Source organism: Oncorhynchus nerka, linkage group LG11 (genome assembly GCF_034236695.1).
Source record: "Oncorhynchus nerka isolate Pitt River linkage group LG11, Oner_Uvic_2.0, whole genome shotgun sequence".
Lineage (NCBI taxonomy): Eukaryota > Metazoa > Chordata > Actinopteri > Salmoniformes > Salmonidae > Oncorhynchus > Oncorhynchus nerka.
In genome coordinates this window covers 48,286,544-48,309,936 of record NC_088406.1, presented here as the reverse complement: position 1 = coordinate 48,309,936, position 23,393 = coordinate 48,286,544, and the positions used below count along the sequence as shown (strand labels likewise).

The window sequence follows — 23,393 nt, the reverse complement described above, 5'->3', positions numbered from 1 at the left end:
GCCCTTGAAGTCATGCAAGAGGATTACCTGTGAAAATAATATACTGTATATTTATGCTCTGAAATGAAAAAGAAAGCTTTTAGTCTCCGTAAGTCTTTTGCCAAAATGTGAAAGTTGTTGGTGGACGACTGCTGTTGGAAACTTTTAATGTTCATCATTCATATAATAGTTCAAGGGTTCTTCACCTTTTTCAGTCTGGGACCCAAATAAGACATTTTGTTTTCCTGGGACCATGCTCATAAAAACATGCACCCCATAAAAACATGCACTTTATAGCGTTAACACTAACTGTACTGAAGCCAGTCACTTACAGTCTAGCTGTTTCCTATAGTTGAGGAACATTTCCCCTAGCTGCGTACAGGCTGTCTCCAATGAGGACTAATGAAGACAACAGAGTTTCCCTTTACAACCCCCAGCAGCCACTTCTACTCATTCACAAAAGCAGCAAAAACACTGTCTGCAAAAGAGAGATCCACTGGAGGGCCTGAGGCGTCCAGCTCTGTGGGAATTTGGACCGAATCACCGTAATCGTTTCCGATGATGTTGATGGTGAAATTGTATGTTGTTGCAGTGGCGACCTCAACATAGTTTTCTTAAATATATATATTTTTTTTATACGAAGTCTGTTGACATTTACAACATATTACATATCTTTGTGACTACCACTTGATTTTGTGTCTTCTATTGTTGTGGCAAACCAAAGCTAGAGCATCACCGCCCTATGTCACATGCATCACTACAAACAAAGCAGTCTTTCAAAAAGATTGAAGGGAGCGTTGTTTCATTTGAACCTTGTGTCTGCGTACAATAAAACCATGTCTTCTGGAGACGAAAAAAACACAGTGGAGAAGTTAAGCCCAGCAGTGATTTAATGTGTCTTGGAAAGGACGGAGCGTTTTCTCTCGTCTTTGGCTCTGCTCCTCGTCTCATTCCTGAGTTCACATTTCACTAACCCTGCTTCCTCATCCATGTAAACAGTTTGATCTCGGCAGGCTTCAACACCACAGTGTCCGAATAGTTTCACAATGTTTTTAGGTAAACAAATTCACTGTCCAAAGCTTTTAAACCTCTTATGGTGGCACGTTGCTCCAACTTGGTTTCAAGTTACTCTGAGTTGATGTAGGCCAGCTTTTTGGAACACTCTTAAAGGGGGTCCTACTCCAACGATTCTCATTGTTTTTCACTCAACGATGCTAATGCTAAACTGTAACTAAGTAAATATCTTGGGTCACTGATTCACCAGGTCCGTGGTACTCAACAGAAGGTAAATGCATAATGTAGTGTAGGTGAATACTCCTAACAGGCCCATGCAGTGCTGTACTCGTGGCTCGGACACATATGGACTCTGTGTAAGATCACCCTGTCTGCAGGCACAGTGCACTCTCAGAATTCCACAGAATGTTATAGGCATCTGAAATGATGCCGAACCGCGAGCTGTCAAAAAAAAAAAGAAAGTGCTGTAACCTGGGGACGGCATTGCGCAAGACATGAGTGGTGTTTTAAGTAAACAGTGATCACATCAAAACATAGGGATTTGGTGGATATCTTTATTAAGTAAACATGGGAGGAGAATGTATTAACTTGGTATGGTGGAGCCTGTAACAGACTGAGGTCTGTCACCCCAATTATGATTTCCCAGGCTTGAATGAACTGGCCTACCATTTGTTTGGTTTTCATTCACCACACTCCTCCCTGTAATGAAGAACACTGGCTTTATCCCTACTCCCACTATGCACCTCCGCTGCTGCTGTTTGATGTTGGATGTTTGTTTCAAGTTCTGTCCGCCCCCCCACACACACACACACACACAAGTTATGGTCGGTCAAGTGCAGGTCAGGGCTACATGTTCAGCTGGGGAATATCGAATTGATGCTATCACCAAAACATTTCCAACTTCAACGTTCAAGTTTCTCTATTACGAGAGATTCTTACATGGCTGACCAAACTGGCTCCTTTCGCGCACAGTTGATTTAGTCTATCTTCACCAGAGAGGTTCATGACACGCAGGTTAAATGACCAAAACCAACTGTGAACCAACTGTATTCATTTGGGAACAGGTCAAAACACACATGAAACATTCAAATTGTATTTTAGCGCGTGGCTACGTAGACTCCCGCAAGCAGTTTGGAGGAAATGATTGAATAACATGTGTAAATTCATTTTGCAAACACTCGCACGTGCAACGCAAGTGGTTTGTTCAGCATGTTAGTGATTCACTTCACAAGGGACGTATAATCTATTGGTTCACTGGAGTTTGTCAAACTAGGCTTCATTTTACAAAACCAATGTTTTTCAAGGGTCAGCACTTGAGATAGTAGTGAGTAGTCTTGGGCCGTATACCATATATATTGTATACCGGGGTATTTGGAAATAGCCACGGGATGGTTTTTCCATCCTGTGAATTTTTTGTCTTTGAAGTTTTTCAATAAATTGTCATATTTGTATCTAATATTTAAGTAAATACCTGCAGACAACTTGTTCAATACGTTAGGAGGTAAAGCAGATCGCGCTCTTCATTTCACCTGTCACATTATTTTACATTGAGGCTGACCGTAGTTCCCCAGAACAGTTGAACAAGCTGTCTATTTGGTTTAGCTTGCTAGTTAGCTAAGTAAGTGGCTGAATTAATAAGGAGACGGGGCATCATACAGTGTTAGCTTTCTGCCGTGTTTGAGAAGTCAAAGCTCTTTGGATGAGTTAGCCATGGCAGCTGTGTAATGATAGACAGGCGCACAAATACAAAAATAGGGGCTTTTATTTCTCTACCCAAAATAGCGTACATCATAAATAATGACCGGGACGAATCCCAAAATGTGCGTGTGTATATACAGTTGAAGACGGAAGTTTACATACTCCTTAGCCAAATACATTTAAACTCCGTTTTTTGTGTTTTTTTTACAATTCCTGACATTTAATCCTAGTAAAAATTCTCTGTTTTGGGTCAGTTAGGATCACCACTTTCTTTTAAGAATGTGAACTGTCAGAATAATAGTAGAGGGAATGATTTATTTCAGCTTTTATTTCTTTCATTACATTCCCAGTGAGTCAGAAGTTTACATGCACTCAATTAGTATTTGGTAGCATTGCCTTTAAATTGTTTAACTTGGGTCAAACGTTTCCGGTAGCCTTCCACAAGCTTCCCACAATAAGTTGGGTGAATTTTGGACCATTCCTGCTGACAGAGCTGGTATAACTGAGTCAGGTTTGTAGGCCTCCTTGCTCACACACGCTTTTTCAGTTCTGCCCACAAATGTTCTATATGATTGAGGTCAGGGCTTTGTGATGGCCACTCCAATACCTTGATTTTGTTGTCCTTAAGCCATTTTGCCATAACTTTGGAAGTATGCTTTGGGTCATTGTCCATTTGGAAGACCCATTTGCGACCAAGCTTTAACTTCCTGACTGATGTCTTGAGATGTTGCTTCAATATATCCACATAATTTTCCTACCTGTTATTTTGTTATTAGTCTGTTATTTTATGGTGGTTTTAAGGTTATGTCAATATAGGACTCGTTTTACTGTGGATAAAGATACAGTCGGGCAGAAAAGTATTTAGTCAGCCACCAATTGTGCAAGTTCTCCCACTTAAGTTAAGTTCTCCCATTTGCAAATAAATTCATTAAAAATCCTACAATGTGATTTTCTGGATTTTTTTTCTCATTTTGTCTGTCATAGTTGAAGTGTAGCTATGATGAAAATTACAGGCCTCTCTCATCTTTTTAAGTGGGAGAACTTGCACAATTGGTGGCTGACTAAATACCTTTTTGCCCCACTGTACACCAACTAATCAGAGGAAATGGGAACCAGGTGTGTGTAATGAGACAAGACAGTCCGGGGTTGGTGGTAATGAATCCAGTTCAGTGACGCCTAGAAGGCCGGTAAACGTAGACCTCCGAAGCTGGTGAACGGAATGAGCAGCAGTTCTGGGGGAATCCATGACACCTACTGACTCCATACTCCGCACAGACACAGTTTGTACACATGCTGCTCCAGTGTTGTTCTTTCAGACAAGCATGCATCAAAACCTTGTTCATTAGCACAATGTCTCTCGTTCACATTTGCTTATAAATTACCAAACTCACCAAAAATGACTTTTGGTAGCTACTTCCTATATTCAGTACCAGTCGAACATTTGGATACACCTACTCATTCCAGGGTTTTTCTTTATTTTTTACTTTTTTCTACAATGTGTATTAATAGTGACATCAAAACTATGAAATAACACATGGAATCATGTAGTAACCAAAAAAGTGTTAAACAAATCAAAATATATTTTATATTTGAGATTCTTCAAAGTAGCCATCCTTTGCCTTGACAGCTTTGCACACTCTTGGCATTCTCTCAACCAGCTTCATGAGGTAGTCACATGGAATGCATTTCACTTAACAGGTGTGCCTTGTTAAAAGTTCATTTGTATCATTTCTTTCCTTCTTAATGCGTTTGAACCAAACAGTTGTGTTGTGGCAAGGTAGGGGTGGTATACAGAAGATAGCCCTATTTGGTAAAAGGCAAAGTCCATATTATGGCAAGAACAGCTCAAATAAGCAAAGAGAAATGACAGTCCATCATTACTTTAGACATGAAGGTCAGTCATTCTGGAACATTTCAAGAACTTTTAAACTTCAAGTGCAGTCGCAAAAACCATCAAGCGCTATGATGAAACTGGCTCTCATGAGGACCACCACAGGAAAGGAAGACCCAGAGTTACCTCTGCTGCAGAGGATATGTTCATTAGAGTTACCAGCCTCTGAAATTGCAGCCCAAATAAATGCTTCACAGAGTTCAAGTAACACATCTCAACATCAACTGTTCAGAGGAGACTGTGTGAATCAGGGGCCAAAAAACACGAGCAATGGACATTAGGCCGGTGGAAATATGTCCTTTGGTCTGCTGAATCCTCTGTGAGGCACAGAGTAGGTAAACGGAATGATCTCCACATGTGTGGTTCCCACCGCGAAGCATGGAGGTGGAGGTGTGATGGTGGGGGGGTGATTTGCTGGTGACACTGTCTGTGATTTATTTAACATTCAAGACACACTTAACCAGCATGGCTACCACAGAGTTCTGCAGCGATATGCCGATCATTTTCTTTTTAACAGGACAATGACCCAACACACCTCCAGGCTGTGTAAGGGCTATTTGACGGAGAGTGATGGAGTGCTGCTTCAGATGACCTGGCCTGCACAATCACCCGACCTCAACCCAATTGAAATGGTTTGGGATGAGTTGGAACTCTTTCAAGACTGTTGGAAAAGCATTCCAGGTGAAGTTGGTTGAGAGAATTCCAATAGTGTGCAAAGCTGTCATCAAGGTAAAGGGTGGCTGCTTTGAAGAATCTCATTTATAAAATATGTTTTGATTGGTTTACCACTTTTTAGGTTACTAAACGCAGCAAAAAAAGAAATCCCTTTTTCAGGACCTTGTCTTTCAAAGATAATTAGTAAAAATCAAAATAACTTCACAGATCTTCCATTTCTGTTAGTCACATGTCTGTGGAATTTGTTCAGTTTATGTCTCAGTTGTTGAATCTTGGTATGTTCCTACAAATATTCACACATGTTAAGTTTGCTGAAAATAAACACAGTTGACAGGGAGATGGCGTTCATTTTTTTGCTGAGTTTACACAATTCCTTTGTGTTATTTCATAGTTGTGATGTCTTCACTATTGTCCTACAATTCACTATTGTCCCTTGTGTACTAAACCGGTAATACCGTAAATCCCGGGATGTAAGTCCTCGGTTTAGTCAGTGTGTCTGCCCCATCAAACTGATAACTGTGTATAAAAATTGTTTTTTAAATAACATGGATGAACATCTCATGGGATTTCTTTCATTTCTTGGCAGATGCTGTAGGAGAGTTGATGCTGATCAAATAAGTATCTAATTGAATGAACAGGCTATTGTTGCTTGCTTAATATACTACAATCGTGTATCTGATGTACCCCCATGTAATAATACAGTGAGTAAATCTTTAGGCCAGGGATTTTAGCAGGCTGCCAATCTACTGTAATACATTTCTGTCAGTAGTAACAGACGCACAGCACACACTCTTAGTTACCATACTTGTTGACGTTCACTGTAGTCTCCCGTGTCCAGTCTGAAGAAGGCCCAGTCTGCTGACTGTCTGTTCTGTCTCCTGTCCAATCTGAAGTAGGCCCTTCTGCTTGCTGACTGTCTGTTCTGTCTCCTGTCCAGTCTGCAGGAGGCCCAGTCTGTTGACTGTCTGTTCTGTCTCCTGTCCAGTCTGTTGACTGTCTGTTCTGTCTCCTGTCCAGTCTGAAGGAGGCCCAGTCTGTTGACTGTCTGTTGTGTCCCCTGTTCAGTCTGCAGGAGGCTCAGTCAGTGCTGCTAAAGAAGGCATTGGCCCGTGGGGGCCGAGGCGACAAGATGACCTCCATCCTGATGAAACACATCGAGACAGAGCGGAAGAAGCTTCAATCAGCCTCACCGTCAGACCTACAGGACACCCGGACCACCAGTGTCAAGAGCTTCCACACCCAGAAGGGCCAGTACACCATCCACGTGAGCCCACCTGCAGGTGAGTACAGACAGGCCCTTCACTTAGACCCCCAGCCTCTCTTACTTTGACGACACTATGTGCTGATAACGTAGGTTGTTGTGATGAGTAATATGATAATGATCAGTTATCATATTCTGTCAGGTTCCTGCTTGTTGTGATTAACAGGGTGTTGATATGGAATGCTTTGCTCCCAGTGGACTGGTGGTGACAAAGTCATGCGTTTTAGAATGGATATCGTGTTGGTACACCTATGAACATAGCATGGAATTTTCCATGAAAACTTACCACATCATAAACAAAACACACTGATGTTATTTGAATGATTGAGCCCATTTCCTAGTTGTTTACACTTAGGGAATGGGATAAGGTTATCGGTGAGTAGATGCGAGTTTCAGACCAGTACGGACCCTGATAACCCATTGTGACCAATTCCTGCCATTGTTTTCCTTGGCCCACTGGCATAGGTACAGTAATGGCCCAGATGATAGACCATGTTTAACTAATGGGATCCCCCAACTCTCCTGTCCCTATGACCTCATGGCATGTTGAAATGGCCCTCTGTGGTGGTGGATGGGAACCAACCTAATCTGAAGGGTGAAACTGGCATATTATTCACGAGGGCAGACACAATCTTCCACATCGTCTGTGGCACCAGTGACCTATGAGATGTTCCAGTCCCTTTAGCTCAGATTTGAACTACATAGTCCCGGAATCTAATAGGAAAATGAAAATGACCTGGGGTTGGTGGAAAATGAAAATGACCTGTTTGCAACTGGCATTAGTTTGCCTGCCATAATATGGAGAACCATGCTTTAGTTTATGTTCTGAATGTACTTCGAGTTGTCTGGTGTGGTATTAATTTTTTGATGCGACACTAAGCTCTGACAAATTTACACTACTGATTTGTAGGGTAGTGTAATGGTCACACAGTGCTATTCAAGACATGATCTCATAGCAAAATAGCACATTAGTTGCACTTACCCAACACCACAAGCAAGAGCACTATATTTCTCTCAGCAGCCTGGTTTGCTTTTAACAGTGTAAGGCTCATTCCAAATATTGTACAGTTGTGTCTATATACCACTACTACGCCCTACTCTCTTTTAATATCCAATAGGTGGCCGTCACTCGAACAGAGCATGTTGTCTCGCATGGAAAGAGAGAGTATCACTCTATATAATGCTTGATTTTCCCCTCAAAACCCAATTTAAATGTCTGCTGTAAAGCTTTAATCCAAGTTTCCAAGTCAGAGGAGTAAGGGTCAGGTTTGGCATTTTTTTTTTCACATTCTTTTCCAGAAGTGAGACAGTGCCTTGAACATTTTGAGTAATCTGTCATTCCACAAGAGCTCAGGGTCCTGGTCTTTTGTATCCTCTGACCTCTTTAAGTACCCAGGCACTTTGAGTTTTTTTCCCCTGCAAATATTTGTGTAAGAGGTCCTTCTCTAAATTCCTCCATCGGTTTAATAGCTTTAGTACCCCTCGTCCCCCCCCCTCTTCTCTTGAGTGGCAAGCAGGAGCATTGTGGATGAACAGTTGCTGTGTATGAACAAAGCCATTGTAAGCACAAGAGAGAGAATTCATTCCCCCTCCCTTTGCAATCCCCTATAGGCTAAGATTTGACCGGGCCATAGACCAATGAAGTGATCTTAATTTTTTAATTTTTTAAGTCACCTTTATTTAACTAGGCAAGTTAGTTAAGAACAAATTCTTATTTACAATGACACGTTTAGTTCTCCCTGTCATTTCAGTTTTCGCACCTGTCAATCACACTTGGTAATCTCACTAAAGAAACTTAATTTTAAAACTAACAAAGAATTAGCACACCCCGTTTAAGGGACATAGGCCAAAGTCTGCTGTGTAATGTGTGCAGCTTTTTCCAATCGTCCAATCTCTTCATAATGTTGATCTGCTGTTTCGCCTTGAACCTGATTAAAACAAGGCTGGAGTAAAACCCTGCAAACATAAAGGCCCTCCAGGACCAACTTCGAAGGCCATTGCCAAAGGCCACCATCGTTCACGCAGACGTATACACACTCGACCTAAAAAATAAAGAAATGGAATCATTTATCTGAGCAAACCAGAAACCTTTCAATATATAACTTCAAACGACACTTTAAAAGCATTTAAATATAATACATAGGAAAGTTGTGCTGGACTATGGTAGGTGAAGAATCAATCTATCTTTTTAGACTGTTAGAGTATTTATCTGGTCAATATGTCAGTGTATTATTTGTTTGTAACCGTGTGTTTATATGTGAAAATGTGATCGTGCTTTAATGTTTAAGGACTCTTGGAAGATTAGTCCAAAAGAGGACTAAAATAAATCCTAATAAAATCAAACCTCCATGAAGATAAACCACACACACACACTCACACACACACACACACACACACTCTCACACTCACACACACACACACTCACACACACACACACACACACTCTCACACTCACACACACACACACACACACACACACACACACACACACACACACACACACACACACACACACACACACACACACACACACACACACACACACACACACACACTCACACTCACACACACACACACACACACACACACACACACACACACACACACACACACACACACACACTCTCACACTCACACACACACACACACACACACACACACACACACACACATACACACACACACACACACACACACACACACACACACACACACTTCAGTATAACACTTCAGTTCCATTCTTGATCCTTTACACAGCCACTAGACTGATTGATAGTATTTTGGTAGCTGTTGCTTCCATGCGTGGAGGGGCATTCTGTTGTACGTGGAGCAGAGCTTCCTGTTTCGTAATTGGAATAATAGTCCTATCTGTAGAAAATGTGGATGTGTGTGTGTGTGTGCCTGTGTGAGTAGGACTGGACTGGTCTGGACAACTGGCAGAGCGATTGAGTGCACTGAGACAGAGACTCGGGCTGCACTAAACGTCCTGCACGGTGAAACGTTGCGTTCGGATTCGTACAATTTACTGGCTATTTAACAGCTTTTTGCTACAGTACCAGACAAAAGTTTGGACACACCTATTCATTCAAGGGTTTTTCTTTATTTTTACTATTTTATACATTGTAGAATAATAGTGAAGACATCAAAACTATGAAATAACACTTATGGAATCATGTAGTAACCAAAAAAGTGTTAAACGAAGCAAAATATATTTGAGATTTGAGATTCTTCAAAGTAGCCACCCTTTGCCTTGATGACAGCTATACACACTCTTGGCATTCTCTCGACCAGCTTCATGAGATATTCACCTGGAATGAATTTCAATTAACAGGTGTGTCTTGTAAAAAGATAATTTGTGTAATTTCTTAACCTTCTTAATGCATTTGAGACAATCAGTTGTGGCAAGATAGGGTTAGTATACAGAAGATAGCCCTATTTGGTAAAAGACCAAGTCCATATTCGTCGCCAGACCCACTGGCTCCAGGTCATCTACAAGTCCATGCTAGGTAAAGCTCCGCCTTATCTCAGTTCACTGGTCACGATGGCAACACCCACCCGTAGCACGCGCTCCAGCAGGTGTATCTCACTGATCATCCCTAAAGCCAACACCTCATTTGGCCACCTTTCCTTCCAGTTCTCTGCTGCCTGTGACTAGAACGAATTGCAAAAATCATTGATGTTGGAGACTTTTATCTCCCTTACCAACTTTAACATCTGCTATCTGAGCAGCTAACCGATCGCTGCAGCTGTACCATAGTCCATCGGTAAATAGCCCACCCAATTTACCTACCTCATCCCCATAATGTTTTTATTTATTTACTTCTCTGCTCTTTTGCACACCAGCATCTCTACCTGCACATGACCATCTGACCATTTATCACTCCAGTGTTAATCTGCAAAATTGTAATTATTCGCCTATCTCCTCATGCCTTTTGCACACAATGTATATACTCTTTTATTTCTTTCTTTTTCTACTGTGTTATTGACTTGTTTATTGTTTACTCCATGTGTAACTCTGTGTTGTTGTCTGTTCACACTGCTATGCTTTATCTTGGCCAGGTCGCAGTTGTAAATGAGATCTTGTTCTCAACTAGCCTACCTGGTTAAATAAAGGTGAAATAAAATAAATAAAAAAATAAAAAACATTATGGCAAGAACAGCACAAATAAGCAAAGAGAAATGACAGTCCATTATTAGTTTTAAGACATGAAGGTCAGTCAATCCGGAAAATGTAAAGAACGTTGAAAGTCGCAAAAAACATCAATCGCTATGATGAAACTGGCTCTCATGAGGACCGCCACAGGAAAGGAAGACCCAGAGTTACCTCTGCTGCAGAGAATAAGTGCATTAGAGTTACCAGCCTCAGAAATTGCAGCCCAAATAAATGCTTCACAGAGTTCAAGTAACAGACACATCTCAACATCAACTGTTCAGAGGAGACTGTGTGAATCAGGCCTTCATGGTCAAATTGCTGCAAAAAAACACTACTAGGACACCAATTAGAAGAAGAAGAGACTTGCTTGTGCCAAGAAACACGAGCAATTAACATTCGACCGGTGGAAATCTGTCCTTTGGTCTGATGAGTCCAAATGTGAGATTTTTGGTTTGGTATGTCTTTGTGAGAGACAGAGTAGGTGAATGGTGTGATCTTGTGGGGGTGCTTTGCTGGTAACACTGTCAGTGTTTTATTTAGAATTCAAGGCACACTTAACCAGCATGGCTACCATAGCATTCTGCTGCGAAACGCCATCCCATCTTGTTTGGACAATGACCCAAAACACACCTCCAGGCTGTGTAAGGGCTATTTGATCAAGAAGGAGATTGGTTGAGTGCTGCATCAGATGACTTAGCCTCCGCAATCACCTGACCTCAACCCAATTGAGATGGTTTGGGATAAGAAAAAGCAGCCAACAAGTGCTCAGCATATGTTGAAACTCCTTTAAGACTGTTGGAAAAGCATTCCAGGTGAAGCTGGTTGAGAGAATACCAAGAGTGTGCAAAGCTGTCATCAAGGCAAAAGGTGGCTACTTTGAAGAATCTAAAATCCAAAATATATTTGGAATTGTTAAACACTTGTTTTTGTTTACTACTTGATTCCATGTGTAATTTCATAGTTTTGATGTCCACTATTATTCTACAATGTAGAAAATAGTAAAAATAAAGAAAAACCCTTGAATGAGTAGGTGTGTCCAAACTTTTGACTGGTACTGTATAGCTAGAAAATACTAACCTTGGAGCATTTTTATGGCAGTATTTGAAAGGTTATAAGTGAATGCTAATTGGACTACAGTTTTTCCACTGGCTAATATCCCTAATAAAACACTCAAAAAGGAGGCAAAACAATCTGCTGTGACCTCATTGACCCGTACTATAAAACATTGTGAACACCTGTCCTGAGCAGACACCAATACCTCCTCCTCCTCCTCCCCCAGCAAGACAGGAACCCATAGTCCAGACCCAGACGGCACGTCCCAGCGGTAGCATGGTAATTTACTGTGTGTCCTAGCCTACACCAAGGCCCTCCCCTCTCTCTCTCTTTCTGGCAGTGTATCCCACCTCCCAGCCTCCAAGTCCTGGCCCAGAATGACGCACCACCTTGAGCTACAGGTGTGGATCAGACCAGTGGTGCAGTGCCTCCACAGGTGGTTCAGACACTTCATATAAGGGATGACCACAGTACCAGTGTACCTGTAGTTTGTTTTATAGCAGACGCTCTTATCCAGAGCGACATACAGGAGCAATTAGGGTAAAGTGCCTTGCTCAAGGTCACGTCGACACAATCTCAAGGATTCAAATCAGCAACCTTTCAGTTACTGGCCCAACCCTCTAACCACTAGGCTACCAGTTCTCTCTGGATTCTAGTTTGGTCCATTCCCATGAGCTATATTACGTCATTCTCCCAGATTTGTTGATGACCCGTATAAGCTTCAAGTCAAACATAATTATTTCAGTACTTAACCTTACCAAGCCTTTGATGTGGCCTAGGGCTTTGGTGAAGTGGACTGGCGCGTGCCTCGCTCGCTGTCCTCACAGGTCTTCCAGGTTTTATACTGATGTAGTAATGGGGCACCTGTGTTTGAGCCCAGTCCAACGCAGCTGTTGGTCTTCCAAATTCGACAAGGAATTTCTGCTTAGCTTTGTTTCGGGGTTAATCATAAGTGAACATAAAGAACACGTCATGTTTGTAAATCTAACAACCATACAGTTTTAGCTAATAACTTTTTGACATGACAATGAATTTCTTTGTCAATTGGTTTTATATTTTCCATTCTTTACCATTCCTTTCCTAGCTAAATAATGAGGTGTTTCCATCAACCTCCTTTTTTCCCGGGGTTTATATTCCGGGGTTTATATTCATGAATGACCATAAAAGGATTCTTTAACATTTGTCTCCTATAGTTTTCTCAGGTAGTGAAAGTGATGTGATTTCACCCTAGATGGCCTACAGGTCCAAGTGCTTAGAACGGTAAGAGTGATGTGATTTCACCCTAGATGGCCTACAGGTCCAAGTGCTTAGAACGGTAAGAGTGATGTGATTTCACCCTAGATGGCCTACAGGTCCAAGTGCTTAGAACGGTAAGAGTGATGTGATTTCACCCTAGATGGCCTACAGGTCCAAGTGCTTAGAACGGTAAGAGTGATGTGATTTCACCCTAGATGGCCTACAGGTCCAAGTGCTTAGAACGGTAAGAGTGATGTGATTTCACCCTAGATGGCCTACAGGTCCAAGTGCTTAGAGCGGTAAGAGTGATGTGAGCCAGTGCAACGTGGATGCAACGTGGATGGCACGTTGCTCAGGCATGAGCTGGCTCGGTAAGGCAACAGGTTTAATGCACATTGTGTAAGTGACAGAAGAGCCTGTGGGGCTTGTGAAATGACATCGCAGAAAATGCGTAGCGAAAGGAAAATAATTTCCCTCCTCTTCCCCCTTGCCTTATGAGCAGAAAGAGAGAGAGATGACTCACCACCACAGTTTTTAATGCCAGCGAGGACCTGAAACTCAAACCTTGCCTCACCCCCCCACCCCGCCCTCCTTGTGGTCTCTTCCTCAGATGACAGGACGGTCCATGTTATGAAACTAGAGGGGGGAGTGGGGAGTATAAGGAAAAGGGGGGGAAACAAAACAGATTACAGTTACAGCATAACGGCAGGGCACAGAGACATGGTTAGGGGCTGCAGTGGAGAGTTAACAGTACAGGGTGATAGATTGGATCCCTTATAAACATTGTGTTTGGAGGCTCGACCAGAGCATTCTCGCTATACTGCTTCCAAATAAGTGGACAGGCACTAAGCAAGCTTTAAAAAAAACACACTTGTGCGGGTGCTTCTCTCGTCAAGGTTCTTCATTTCTTTGGTTGGTGTGTTTAGGGAAAAAAAGGAAAGGAAGCACTGGGTCTGTTCTTTTTTTCCTCTCGCTTTCTTCCTTTCCCTCCTCGTCCTGCGCCAGTTGCAAGAGAGAGTGTGATTGAACAAAGCGTAAGAGTAAGCGTGGAGTTCACTGGCCTTCTCTCACACCTCTTCCTGCCGTTACGCGGCAGCTCTTCTTCCTGGACCTCTGTGGTGCCTCTTCTCCGTGGGATGCATCGGCAGTAATCGGACGGCACCATGCTCCAGCTCAGACCCAGGTTCAGGCTCCTACCGCTGCTCTACCTCTGCTTCGTCTTCTTCCCCCTTCCAGCCAGAAACCAGACCGCCGGCCACCGAGGAGGAACGGCAGCAGGGGCAGGAAGGAGAGGAGCTGAGCGCATCAAGGTGCTCTTCACCCCGACCGTCTGCAAGGTGCGCTGCACCCAGGGACGCTGCACCAACTTCTGCGAGCAGGGCAATGTGACCGCCCTCTACATCAGTGAACAGGGGGACCGGGCTGTGCTGGGACCGGGCTTCAGAGTCTGTAAGTTTCTTACGTTATCTCATTTCTTACCTCTGTTTACCATCTCTCTCTGTAAGCGTGCAGTATACTGTAGTCTCTCCTAGCCATAAGTAGCCAGAGGAGTCACTGAGACCTCCCACCCTGGGGTCCAGACAGATTGACATTAGGGGTAAGCCACTGGGACTGATGAGCTGGAGGTGTGGTTGTAGCATCACTGTGGTTTTTAGGTCGGTGGTGGAGACCGGTTTGGGAGAATGGTATGGGTTAGACCTTAAATGAGGACAGGTTGGAGGGATGAGAGAGTAGCCCCTTGGCTCTGCTGGCCTCCTTTAAAGGTATTCACACCGTCTTGAGAGGCGACCATCCAGACATGTGCATACAGTGTATATTTACCAAGGCTCAGAGCCCATCCTTACATGAGATCCACCTCAAATAGTGACGTGTGTGTGTGTGTGGGGGGGGGATAGGCAAAAACAGAAAGATTGTCTCCCTTCCAGCACCTTGAAGAATGTATGACCAAACATCAGGGTTAATGTACTCTTTGATGGATCCATTCTACATGCCAGGGAATCTCTGTCTCCTCTCAGACTGTGTGTGTTTGTGTGTGATCTTATGACAGTGAATAATTTGTTCTTTGCATGTTCTTTGCATGTATTCTGTTTGCTGCCATATTAATAGTGTTGCCATCTGCATGGGCGAGACAGACAGAGAGCTATCCGCTATCTGGTCTCAGACCATCCATGAAACATTATGACTTGTTTTCTTTAATGAGAATGGTCCATATATCCATAGAAATGACACTGAACAAATATATAAATGCAACATGCAGCAATTGAAAGATTTGACTGCGGTCCAGTTCATATATGGAAATCAGTCAATTTAAATAAATTCATTAGGCCCTAATCTATAGATTTTACATGACTGGGAAAACAGATATGCAACTGTTGGTCACAGATACCTTAAAAAGGTAGGGGCGTGGACCAAAAAAACAGTCAGTATTTGGTGTGACCACCTAATGCAGCGCGACACATCTCTTTTGCACAGAGTTGATCAGGCAGTTGATTGTGGCCTGTGGAATGTTGTCCCACTCCTCTTCAATAGCTGTGCGAAGTTGCTGGATATTGGTGGGAACTGGAACACGCTGTCGTACATGTCAATCCAGAGCATCCCAAACATGCCCAATGGGTGACATGTCTGGTGAGTATGCAGGCCATGGAAGAACTGAGACATTCTCAGCTTCCAGGAATTGTGTACAGATTCTTGCGACATGGGACTGTGCATTGTCATGATGAATGGCACGACAATGGGCCTCAGGATCTTGTCACGGTATCTCTGTGCATTCAAATTGCCATTGTTAAAATGCAATTGTGTTCGTTGTCTGTAGCTTATGCCTGCCCATAGCTATCCAAGTGGCTGGTCTCAGACGAGCCGCAGGTGAAGAAGCCGGATTTGGCGGTCCTGGGCTGGCGTGGCTACACTTGGTCTGAGGTTGTGAGGCCGGTTGGACGTACTGCCAAATTCTCTAAAATGATGTTGGAGGCTGCTCATGGTAGAGAAATGAACATTCAATTCTCTGACAAAAGTTCTGGTGGACACTCCTGCAGTCAGCATGCCAATTGCATGCTCCGTCAAAAGTGGATGTGGTATTGTTGTGTGACACAACTGCACATTTTAGAGTGGCCTTTTATTCTCCCCAGCACAAGGTGCACCTGTGTAATGTTCACGCTGTTTTAATCAGCTTCTTGATATGCCACACGTGTCAGGCGGATGGATTATCTTGGCAAAGGAGAAATGCTCACTAATAGGGATGTAAACAAATTTGTTCACCAAATTTGAGAGAAATCACCTTTTTGTGCGTATGGAACATTTCTGAGATCTTTTATTTCATGGGACCAACACTTTACCTGTTGTGTTTATATTTTAGTTCAGTATACATTCCATATCAGACTTTCAAGTCATTTTGACGGAAGTTAGTGAAGTGTGCCTCTAGCGACCCACATTGAGACTCTGGGCAAGCCAGAGAAGACATGAGATGAAGAGTTTTGCAGGCCAGCTGGATTCAGCCGATTCTCTGTTTGTTGTTGCTGAGTGTCAAGAAGACGCACAAGCCCAGTCTCCTACTGTATATCACTGCTCTCACACTTAACCCCAAGCCCAGTCTCCTACTGTATATCACTGCTCTCACACTTAACACCAAGCCCAGTCTCCTACTGTATATCACTGCCCTCAACATGCAGGTGCACAGAGGAGATATATCACGAGGTCTTAAACCACATGCAGGGTTATATTCACGCTCCGTGGCAGAAAGAAAATACAGGGGAGGAAATAAAGTGGTATCTTTACCGCCCCTCCCCCTTCTCTCTCACTATCTCTCTTTATCTCTTTATCTCTCTCTCTCACCATCCCTCTCTCACCATCTCGCTCTCTCACCATCTCTCTCTTGCTCTTTCACCAACATCTCTCTCTCTCTCTTAGCCTCTTTATGTATTCACCCTTCCTCTTGTTGCCCAGTTTGTTGTAATCCTGCGCTAATCACTTCTGTAATTCGTGGGTGCAACTTCTTTACACACTCACTGCCTCCTAGACTGAGACGTTAAGACAGACCGACACAAGACTCCAAATCCATCCTGGGATTAAGTGGAGATTAGCTGCATTTGTTCAGTAATAAAACTACATTTCAGTGACCAGACCACGGCTGCCTCGTGTCTGACTAATCCGAGAGATTGTGTGTTTTTGTCTGCGTTTTGATATACTGGGCCAGAATGATTGTACTTCCTCATAGTTTCTGAACAAGCCTTAGTTTTATGTTCTGAGCCAGAGTGCCTTAACCCTACACGGGGGCCTTGTAGATGTTTTATAGTTAAGATGAGAGGAGTTAGTTGCATAATGTTTGGAAATTATGGACGGACACGACTAGGGCCGTTGCATATTTTATTTTTATTGATTTGTTGAACTTTTTATTTAACTAGGTAAGTCGGTTAATTAAGAACAAATTATTATTTACAATGACGGCCTACAAAAAGGCAAAAGGCCTCCTGCGGGGACGGGGGCTGGGATTTTCTATTTATTTATTTGTATTTTATTTAACCTTTATTTAACTAGGAAAATCAGTTAAGTACAAATTCTTATTTACAATGACGGCCAATCCCGGCCAAACCCGAACGACGCTAAGTCAATTGTGCGCCGCCCTATGGGACTCCCAATCATGGCCAGATGTGATGAAGCCCGGATTCGAACCAGGTACTGCAGTGACCCCTCTTGCACTGAGATGCTGTGTCTTAGACCGCTGTGCCACTCGGGATCAAAAAAAAGAAAAAAAAAAGAAAAAGATTTTTAAAAGGATAGGACAAAACACACGTCACGACAAGAGAGACACCACAACACAAAGAGAGACCTATGACGACGACATAGCATGGCATATGAAGCTAATCACAGCCTTGTGTTTCCTGTAATAGCATCATGTCCATCGGTGCTGGCTTGTTGCCATCATCACGTCATTTATATAACAACCTCTGGTTTAGAGGGGGTGGGAATGAATGCACAAGATGACCATGTGATGTCATGCTTAAGATGACTGCCTTGAAGATGGCTCTTGAATTACCTAGATTATATAACATCGAAGTAAACTTGGAGTCACACGATGACATATTGTGTGGTCCTCCCACTATGTCGGGAAAGCATGCAATTTATCCGGCAACGGATGAAATAAATGAGGATGAACTTCACAGGGTGCTGAAAGTGCTCGGTGATGAGCTTGATGCTCCTTTCCAGTAAATATCGAGGGTCTTATTCTGGTGACATGATGATGGCGCTTGGCTGTCGTTTGACAAATAAAAATGATCTTGTTCTTTTGTCCATAATATTCTATTCTCATCATGTAGGCTATACGTGCGCTCTAGCCAACAGCGTGCAGATAGCGCTCAGCATTCTTTGTGACATGTCAGGTGGGGTAGCATGAAACAGACAGACCAGGAACAATGGGCTCATTCTCCTCTAGCACCATGCATGTTAAATTAGACAGACAGTAGACAAGTGCTCCACTGTACACCTGTGTAAATTACACTATTGTTTTCTCTTGCCATACTTACAGTATAGTCTCTCTCTCTCTGGTCCTATTGGCTATGACCCAGTCGATGCCCTCTATCACAGACATGTGAAAAAATGCCTGGTCAGGCAGAAGTGGCCAACAGAGCCCAAAATATCTCTGTGAATATCTCGGTGCATATTTAACCGTTCAAAGAGAGACCAAACTGCCCGGCTATTCAAAGCGAGGTGCTATGGCAAAGTTGATCTGGGGTGGTTTGGGATAACTGCCATTATGATTGGTTTTATTGTTGCAGTTGGACCTCGTGATCTCATGCTGATTGCCAGCTGCACTGCGGCAAACTAGATGAAACACTACAGTGAGTCTAGTTGCAAGTAAGCTTTTCATTGTACCATGTACACTACACTGTGTCCTTTGTGCATGATGAATAAACTTTGATTTGATTCCAAATTGCCAACTGCTTTGTTTGAGTCAAGTTGCATTGCTGGTATTAATTCTGCGTTCACCTGATAAATACTCTTCAGCTTTCTGCTGTAATGTATCTTCCTCGCCCACACTGAGGAGGATTCGGGGTTGACTTGCTAAGGGTACAGGCCGGGTGTGCATGAGGACATCATGGGTTAAGCATCTCTGTTCAGGATGTGGAAACTATGGCCAGCGGAACCGTCCTTCTCATGCATACAAATAGGGAGCCCAAATGGCATGTTTCTTTGAGTTGCCTCAAAACATCTCCCTGCACACACACACACACACACACACACACACACACACACACACACACACACACACACACACACTTTATTATTCTTTCCAGGGAGGTCAGCCTTGAAGTACATACAGCATCCTCCAAGGCCTAGCTGTAATGCCTGGGGAGACAGGAAGTGATTTCACGGGGTTCCACTGGTGTCCCACCATCATTTAGACAGGTAATGTGCCTCTAAACACCAATTAAACAGCCTCTGGTGAAAACTTAAGCTCTACATGGTGTGTTTAAGCTGTTGTTCCACACTGGCCTGAGAGATGTACTGCATTACATGGATATGAGTGCAGTGAAAGGGAAGGGATCTTCTTTGAGAAAAGAGGGCTGACGTCGTGGGTCTCATGGAGGGCCTGAGAGGAACTGGGTAGCTGCTCACATCACTGTTTTTCATGGGAGGCACCTGCACCTTTGTCTGGTTACCCATCCACACTGCCCTGGCCAAACGCCACGCCCACTAACATTTCTTCTCCACAATGAATCAGGTTTGCTTCCTCCCCAACGACTTCTCGAATGCGAACACATTCAAACCGTTCTGATTGGTCCCAGAAACCGATGGGTTGGACCAGAGCTGGTCTACATGAATCAGGAATCACGTCATTTTGACATCAGCACAAACGACGTCTAGGATGGTAGGTTCAGACTCATGGGTGGAGCGATTGATAGAGCAGCGGAATTAAATTCAGGATGAGTCGCCAGGCAACCTGCACCCTCCCCTCTCTCTTTCTGTCTTTCTCTCACTCTGTCTTTCTGCCTCTCTCGTTACCCATTCTGTCCCTCGCTCTGCCTGTCTTGTTTTGTCTGTTCTTCGTCTCACTTTCTCTCTCTTTCACTCTCTCGCTCTCTCTCTCGCTCTCTCTTTCGCTCTCTTTCTCTCTCTCTCTCTCTCTCTCTCTCTCTCTCTCTCTCTCTCTCTCTCTCTCTCTCTCTCTCTTTCGCTCTCTTTCTCTCTCTCGCTCTCTCTCTTTCGCTCTCTCTCTCTCTTTCTGTCTTTCTTGATCTCTCTCTCTCTCTGTCTTTCTTGATCTCTCTATACCTAATTTCTCCTCTCCCTGTGTAAAATCTGGTGGATGGTTCGTTGCATCTGGAGGGACGCACACATCCGACTCGGAGCAAACAATTAGGTCACCTTCTCAGTTTGCATACTGCACATGACCTCATCACCACGGCTACGCCACAGTGGGGAACACTGATACACTGCATATGCTCAACTCATGATTTATCCACCGGAAACCTACTCCACACAGCAGAACACTGCTGCTCTAGCCCCGGAAGCCGGACACAGGCTCTCTGCGATAGGAACCTAGAGAACTCATAAGGCACTGTACTGTAAATTCCTCTTGTAAAAAGCCTTTTCCTGACAAAAACACCAACCTTTTTCCTGTTCCTCGCCATGGCCTCTGGAACAATGGGCAAAAGCATGACAGAAACTGAGAAAAGAGACCTGTACGGTAGTTACCCCGATGCTGACACGCTCACTGGAGCCCAGAGGACTTCGTATTCAGACGGAAAATCAATTCTGTGCCACCCCTAGGGAAAGGAAGAACACTCAAAATGATGGATCAGTGTGTACTTTGGACAGCCTTCAGCTGCCGTCGTCTTTCCAGGTTCCGAAAGGCTCTGGGAAAGGTGAAGGCCTATAATCAGTGTGACTGTCGGGACCTCATACAGTCCAATAGTTGTGTTTTACAGTATCCTCTCCAAACCACTCTGATGAGATGTTCACCTCAGAGGAAACAGCTTTAGCTGAACTCTCTGTCTTGATTGCAGGCTCATTTGAGTGGTAAATTACCACAGAACACAAACGCAAAGAGTGTACTCTTAAGGATCTAACACTTAAAAAAAAAAATTGTGGCCTAAAATGACATATTCAAATCTAACTTCCTGAAGCTGAGTCAAGGATATGCATGTTCTTGATACCATTTGAAAAAAAAACACTTTGAAGTTTGTGGAAATATGAAATTAATGTAGGATAATATAACACATTAGATCGGGTAAAAGATAATACAAAGAAAAAAACATGCGTTTTCTATATTTTTTTTCTCCATCATCAAGACTTAGGAGTCTAGGTGCAGTTTAGATTTTGGCCACGAGATGGCAGCAGTCCATGTGCAAAGTTTTAGACTGATCCAATGAACCTTTGCATTACTGTTCAAAATGTTGTAATAGTCTGACAAATTGTTTTTTTAAAATACATTTTCAGGTACAAAACTGTGCACTCTCCTCAAACATTAGCATGGTATTATTTCACCGTAATAGCTACTGTAAATTGACAGTGCAGTTAGATTAACAAGAATTTAAGCTTTCTGCCCATATTAAAGATGTCCTGAGAAATGTTCTTGTTACTTACAACGTCATGCTAATCACATTAGCGCACGTTAGCTCAACCGTCCCGTGGGGGACCCACCGATCCTGTAGAGGTTTAAGAGAGAGCAGGTTTGTGTTCTACCCAGTGACAATATGGATAGAAAGTCACACAAGTAGGTTCATCAGTGCATTCATATTTGTCTCTTTCTCTCTCGCTCGCTCGCTCACTTGCTCACTCTCTTTCTCTCCCCTTCACTCTCTCACCCCTCCCTCCGTCTGTCATACTGCGTCAGATATTGTTTACTTACGAGGTTGAGTTGATCCTTCTGGCCCAGTGTCTGATGGACAGACAGTTGGCCAAGGAGATGCATAATGGACTGATTATAGATGCTGGAAAGATAATTCTGTTCAGCTAACTGCCAGGCATCTCTCTCTTTCTCTCTCTCTGTCTAGCTGCAGTGCCATGGTCAATTAATTTCCATGGACTTAGGCATGGGCCAGGGCCAAGTTTTCCAACGTTGTTATTATTATTATTATTATTATTATCATGAGCATTAATACAGCACAGCCACGAGATATGGAAAGCATGTGGTGGTGGACAGAGTAAGCAGAGGCATGGTTTTCATCAGAGTGCTGCTTGTCTTCACTTGTTTTCCATTCATTGTGATAAAAACGGGGGAAACATTGTGTGCTCTGTTGTTTTTGAATAGCATTGTTTACAGTGTGTCCAAACTGTCTATCAATTGTATATGTCACAAGGACACGTGTTGGATGTCTCCCCTTGTTTTCTTGGTTGGCCAGGTGGGCGTAAAAGTGTTCGACCCCCCCACCCTTTGTTTTGTAATGGGATCTGAATGGTGAGTTTGTGTTGTTACGTTTGAACGGCAACAGGCAGGAACTCTTGGCCCTGATGGCAACTGAACCATGGAAATCACTACAGGACATCAAACAATAGGGTTATTGTTTCTCTCAGTGCCGGAGTTCAATTTCGAATTGTTGATGTCTTGGACTCCATGTTTCTCCCTCACTGCGGTCAGAGTTTACAGAGCCGTTCTGTTTCCCTCCCTCCCTCCTCTGTTTCTCCTCCAGTCCTGTGCCCCATGTTGTGTCAGAACGGAGGGGTCTGCATCCAGAAGGACCGCTGCCTCTGCCCGCTAACCTTCACCGGCAAGTTCTGCCACATCCCCGTGGCCACGCCCTCCACCAATGACATTGAGAAGCCTCCGCGCAGCCCCTCGGTGCTGGCCAGTCAGCAGCTGCTGTCCCAGTCGGAGTACATTCTCCCCCTGCAGAGCCAGCAGCAGAGCCACAGTCAGCCCAGCGGTGGTAAGTGTGACAAGGCCGGCCTCGTTGGTGGCAGTGGTGGGATCTGAATGGAGATGAGTAAATGTATACGTTAGACAAAAATCTTCAAAGCAGAGTCCAATATCTCTAGTGAAGGAGCCTCTCCTTGACAGTAAGACTGGGATAAAAACGTCAAGTAGAACTCTAGAATGAGCACCACGACAGCTAATTCTCTGCATATTGATGGACTGATACTGAAATGAAAGAAATCAGCGGGTTTTTTTTTTAAACGATCAAATTAACCCTCATTATTTGCCTGATAATGCATGACAAATGATGATTACGTCTGACATTTAGTCATCTGTGGTTTTGGCTTTGGATGTGCAAAAATGGTCACCTAAGGTTCACGCGTCCACACAGTTACATAAAGTGTGTCTTTCCTGTAGATTAATTACTTGTCAAACTGCACCATGTGTGCTGCGCTAAAGATGACAGTTATACATGACTGTTTTCCCTTGGCCAGTGCTCAACACTTGAATTGTGCCAATCGGTAATACGCCTTGATACACGGACAGAAATTCCTCTAGGTCTCTGAGACACTCACAATCACTC

The 23,393-nt window shown here is 43.5% G+C and overlaps 1 pseudogene; it reads left to right on the top strand.

Moving 5' to 3' along the window:
- The window catches only part of LOC115137047 (latent-transforming growth factor beta-binding protein 4-like), a 90,345-nt pseudogene that overhangs the window by 32,212 nt on the left and 34,740 nt on the right, over window positions 1-23,393 (top strand).